The sequence below is a fragment of the Bubalus kerabau genome, chromosome 2 (genome assembly GCF_029407905.1).
Source record: "Bubalus kerabau isolate K-KA32 ecotype Philippines breed swamp buffalo chromosome 2, PCC_UOA_SB_1v2, whole genome shotgun sequence".
NCBI lineage: Eukaryota > Metazoa > Chordata > Mammalia > Artiodactyla > Bovidae > Bubalus > Bubalus kerabau.
The window spans coordinates 15,742,762-15,749,142 of NC_073625.1; positions in this window are offsets into that span (position 1 = coordinate 15,742,762).

Here is a 6,381-nt window from a genome sequence, read left to right on the forward strand (position 1 = left end):
CAACTATAAGCAGCAAAATAGACATTGGTCACTTATGTATCAGCTTCATTGCTCTTTTGAAAAGCAAAGTTTGAAAAAGGCTTCCTTACCCTCTTGTACCTGTTGGTGGGTATGTAAATGGATACAACCACTATGGAGAACAGAATGAAGTTAAAAAACTAAAAATAGTTTAAATACTAAAAATAAAACTACCATATGATCCAACAATCCCACTACTGGGCATATAGCCCAAGAAAGCCATAATTCAAAAAGACACATTGCCACCCCTGTGTTCATTGCAGTGCTATTTACAAAAGCCAGGACATGGAAGCAACCCAAGTGTCCACTGACAGATGAATGGATCAAGAAAATGTGGTCATCTATACAATGGAATATTACTTGGCCATAAAAAGGAATGAAATTGGACCATTTGTAGTGATGTGGATGAACCTAGAGTCTGTCACACAAAATGAGTTAAGTCAGAAAGAGAAAAACAAATATTAATGCACATTAATGTGTGTATATATATAAATATATATGGGAAATCTAGAAAAATAGTACAGATAAACCAAATTTGCAAGGCAGGAATAGAACTGTAGATGCAGAGAACAGACTTGTTGACACAGGAAATATACTTGATAAGATAAAATTATTAATATTATAAGTATTTAATTCAATAATATTATTTTAGTAAATATTTTATTTGCAATTTATTAAATCCTTTACTATATGCCAATCTCAACATTAAGTTACATTTTCTCATTTAGTGAAGTACAAATTATTTTCCCAATTTTATAGATGAAGACACTGAGACCCAAAGCTAAGTTTGAATACAAGTCTCATTCCAAAGCACCTTCTCTAGTCAATGTACTTTCTTTTTACTCTTGATTATACCACATTCCTTACATTAAAGTTTGAGCAATATTATCCTATTTTTTTTATCATTTTGTCTTTCCTTTTTCTGAATCAAGACTCACATAGCAATTCCCAGACCAATGTGAGATGAAGGATGTGCGTGAATGCTCCAGTTGCCCTGTCATATCCAACTCTTTGCAACCCCTCTGTCCATAGGATTTTCCAGGCAAGAAAACTGGAGTGGGTTGCCATTCTGCAGGGGATCTTCCCAACCCAGGGATTGAACCTACATCTCCTGCATTGGCAGGCAGATTCTTTACTACTGACCCACCTGGGAAGCAAGATAATGATTACTTTTACACACTTGATCCAAGAATGGTTGCCTATCCCCTATGATTCAGTTCCAAACTTTAAAAGAGATGATTTAAAACCTCAGGAATTCCAGGTGAAATCTAAAACCGACCCGAATACAAGGAGGGCAGAAAGAGACAGTAGAAAGAGGCAGACCACTCCAGGCAGGCTTAATAATAAAGGGAACGTATATACAGGCTTATCATGAATGCTGTAAGAAGTAGACCTCTGTACCTGTCAGAACCTTCCCAGTCTACATAGCAGCCTTAATGGGATCAAGTCATGTTATCTCATCCAGGTGGTCTCAGTAATGAGTTGCCCTTTCAAGGTTGTGTCCTTGAAATGACTGCTAGGGCAGGAATACTGGGCAGAAGATACATTCTAAAGACAGGGGAGAGAGGGAAGAGTCTCTGCCTGCCTGGGTCCACATCTCAGGTCAACCAGAAGTTACATTCTCTCAACACCCTCCTCCAACAAGGCATTTTCTTCCCTCCTTCAATCAGGTATCTTATCTACCAATCTCTTCTATCCCCAAGCTTCAAACTGAAAAAATATCCAATAGCATAGTATTTTACTCCATACTACTTACCATCATATCAGGGTTTTTCTTGAATTTCTCTTTGCCTATATTCTTTCCCCCATAAAGATACTGTCCTCTGTAAAATCCCACCCATTTTTCAAGGCATCTTTCAGGAAGAATATTCAGATCTCTTTTCTGGCATAGACTCATAGAAAATCAGTTTCAACCTTGTCTGGGAGCAGTCAATGAGTATGGGTAAAGAGCACAGGTCAAGAATGACTCAGTCCACATACAGAGTGCTACAGTTCCTCTACAAAGTACTTTTAAAAAATGGGTAAGAAAAGGACAAAAGAGAAGTTTCATGAATCGTCTCTGCATAAGGAGTTGGATATGGCAAAAGAGTTTTATTTTTCCTTTGAAAAGTCTCTTTATTCAAAGATATAGGGCCCAGCAGTCTGTCACCCTTTTCCAAAAGGAGTCGACAGCAAAGGGAAGAGTCAGAGACAGTCTCTAATGGGGTACCAAATTAGCACAAGGAAAAAAAACAAGCATGTCCTCTCATTATGAATTGTTAATGGCCTGTTTACTGCTGAAGCTGTCACAGAAAACAAGAAAGTCTGGTAAGTCAATAATTTATTTCAGACTGTGAAATTAATTAGGAAGACAAATAATTGTGGGAAAGCAAAAAATATGTTTGGACATTTTGTTTTTAGAAGTCTAGTGGTTTACATGGATTTGGATACTGCATGAGGGATAAAAAAAGAAGAGGCAGAAAGGAAGTAAACTTTCTAGGTATTTCTTTATTATAAGATCAAGTTCACTTTCCATCAATTTCTTCAAGGAAATTTCAGTCAAACTTCAAGCAGCAGTAAGCTGCCCTAATCCATAAGAGTATTTGAATGCTTGTACGTTTCATGTAAGATTAGGTGGGCAAATTTACTGTGGCTGCAATTTGTTTTGGCTCCATTTTGAAATTAAACAATGAATGAGTGACCTTTCACCTTCACATCTGCTACATGAAAAATCCCAATGAAAAATAAAACTATTTTTAAGTCTATTTGAAAGCAGGTGTCTTTAGAGACTTCCAGTCAATTCAGAGATCTTTTTTTCCCCCAGAATAATAAGATTTAAATAGAAATGAAATTTCACAAAATAGAATTTTCCATGTTGGAATTATAACTGCCATATCTGTTTCAAGAAAGCTGTTTCTATGCCTTAGTAGTCACCTACATTAATAAATAAAATGTTTGGTGATCTGGTTACAAGAAATAATTCTTTATAGCAATCAGTACTGCAGAGATTGGACTTGGTTATGCTCTGGATTGTTGACAATAGAAGCCTACTAGGCAAAACTGAGGTTTCTTTGTTGTATTCTGTTGACTGGTATATCTGCCCCTCTGTCCTTTATATTCCCTACTTTAAAAAAAATCAACATTCTTAAAACATCCACCAAAAGATTTTTTAAATAAGCCTAGTACTTGGAGATGTAAATATGAAGCAAGGTTATATGTGTGAGTGAGTAAGTGAAAGTCACTCAGTCGTATCTGACTCTTTGTGACCCCGTGGACTGTAACCCATCAGGCTCCTCTGTCCATGGCATTCTCCAGGCAAGAATACTGGAGTGGGTCCCCATTCCCTTCTCCAGGGGATCTTCCCGATCTGGGAATCAAACCCAGGTCTCCTGCATTGCAGGCAGATTCTTTACCATGTAAGCCACCTGGGAATTTCAGATTATATGAGGGACACTGTAAACTACTCCACCCTGAACTCCTTTCAGGGGATGTCGAAGGCCAGTAGCTGAAGTGGCTCATAAGGTAATCCATGTGGAGGTAAATGAAGCAAGGCATGTGCTCAGTCATATCCGACTCTTTTTGACCCCATGGACTATAGCCCACCAGGCTCCTTCTGTCCATGGAATTTTCCAGGCAAGAATACTGGAGCGGGTTGTCATTTCCTCCTCCAGGTGATCTTCCCAACCCAGGGATCGAACTTGTGTCTCTTGAGTCTCCTGCATTGGCAGGAGGTTTCTTTGCCACCAGTGCCACTATGCGAATGTTATCTTTTTTTTAATTTTTTTGGCTCTGTGGGGTCTTAGTCTTGGCAGGCAGGGGTCTTTTCTTCTTTTCAGTTGTGGCATGTGCAATATAATTCCCTGACCAGGGATCGAACTCAGGCCTTCCACATTGATAACCTGGAGTCTTGGCTACTGGACCACCAGGGAAGTCCCTGTGCATGTATCTTTATATATGTGTCCTGTGCTTAGTCACTTAGTCCTGTCTGACTCTTTGCAATCCCATGGACTGTAGCCCACCTGGCTCCTTTCTCCTTGGGGCTTCTCCAGGCAAGAGTAACTGGAGTGGTTTGCCATGCCCTCCTTCAGGGGATCTTCCGAACCCAGGGATCAAACTGGGGTCTCCTGCATTGCAGGCAGATTCTTTACCAACTGAACTACCAGGGAGGCCCATCTTTATATACAAGGATACATATTTACAGATGCAAATCCTCCTCACTTGGCTGACAGAGAGTATTTTATGCTCATAAATTACTACCAGATTATTTTCATTATTATCTAAAGAAGTTGAAGAAACAAATATTTGTTGAAAACGTCAAAAATGAGAGAGAAGCAACCAGAGAGAAGCAACCAGAAGTTGTTCTCTGATTTCTGTTCTGTCTTTGTCAGGCTTAGGTGGGGCGTGGGATGGAGATGATGGGAAGTGTCCACAGGGCCAGCTGGCTGGTGAGCACTTCCTTGAAGCACTGGAAGCATCAGGACACTCAAGAGGGATCAAATCAGCTGGGAGCCATGTATCAAAATTGCATGATTTAGAGTTTCACTGGCCTGAGTGATTGGACCAGATGATCTTTCAAATTCCCTTTAAGGCTCTGCTTCTGTAATCACTTAAGTTGTCTAGTTTGGAATCCAACATGTCCTTAGGACTGGCCCATTTTCGTAGAAGTCATGTCAATTCAGAAGCACTTGTAGCTGTGGTTTTTTAAGGTCAGAGCTCTTGAAAATTTGTCAGCAGACAGATGCTGGTTTGTGACTTAAGTCTGCATCAGTCGTTTCTGAGGAAAGGCTAACAATTCTTTTAGATTATTTCCCTTTTTCTTACTTTTGCTTTGAAAAGTCCTTTCTCTTATTAAGAAAATCTTTTCAACCTGATTTTCAACCTGCATTTCTTACAAGTTCCCTGTTGATGTTGCTATTGTTGACCACGCTTGGAGAAACTGGGGCTTATAAGATGTAGATCGTGGACCACTGAGCTGTGTAGAAACCACAAAAAAGACAGCGTTATGAATAGTGCAGAGGAGCAAGGATGTTCATTGTTATTTTTCAAAGTCCATATTTAACAATTACAAAATGGCAGCACTGGTTCTAGCAATACTATATTTTTTTCCTTTTCTCTTTTGTTTTTGGGCTTCCCTGACAGCTCAGCTGGTAAAGAATCCACCTGCAATGCAGGAGACCCCAATTTGATTCCTGGGTTGGGAAGATCCCATGGAGAAGGGATAGGCTACCCACTCCAGTATTCTTGGGCATCCCCTGTGGCTCAGCTGGTAAAGAATCTGCCTGCAATGAGAGAGACCTGGGTTCGATCCCTGACTTAGGAAGATCTCCTGGAGAAGGGAAAGGCTACCCACTCCAGTATTCTGGCCTGGAGAATTCCATGAACTGTATAGTCTAAGAGGTCGCAAAGAGTCAGACATGACTGAGCGACTTTCACTTTCTAAATGCATTTGACCTATGAAATTTCAAAGATTAGGAACCACTTTGCAGGAAGATTTCCATGATTACTCAGATTCATAAAGGGAGCAGAGACCATTGTCCATACAGTCATTCAAAAGTATTCACTGAGTGTTTACACTGTACCAGTCCATGTTCTAGACATTTAAGATCCATCAGTTAGCTGAATAACAGATAAAAAGACATGTTGTTGTGGAGCTTATCTTTATTGGGAAGAGACAGATAATAAGCAGCAATATGATTTAACAAATAATTTGCTTATCTACTGCTGGTACACAGATCTTGAACAAGAGATTTTTGTACCTGAATTCAATTCATTGGAATCAGCATCTTCCTCTTCCAGATTCCACATGCTGGCCTCAATTAATTTGGGGAAAATAAGGCAAAGCTCAATCCTTTGAGATGTTCACTTTATAATACAGAAGATAAAATAGGACACTGTTTCCTTTCTAGGTTATGAGTTCTTAGCTTATGAGAACTAACAAATAGCTTTTTTAAAAACTCCCCAGGTTGCCTAACAGTGGTATCTCCTTGTTGTTAAAACTGTTGAAATGCAGGACTTCCTTGTGATTCAATGGCTAAGACTCTGCCCTCCCGATGTAGGGGGCACAGGTTTGATCCCTTATCAGGAAAATAGATTCCACATGGTGCAGCTAAAGATCCTGGAGGTCCACTCCTTCCCTGCAAATAGGTTCATCAGTACTATTTTTCTAGATTCCATAGCATTGACATATATACACTATCATGTGTCAAATAGACAGCTAGTGGGAAGCTGCTCTGTGATACAGGGAGGTCAACCTGGCACTCTGCGACAACCTAGAGGGGTGAGATGGGAGGGGAAGGGAGGCCAAACAGGGAGGGGATATACACACAATTATTGCTGATTTGCATTGTCGTACGGAAGAAACCAACACAACATTATAAAGCAATT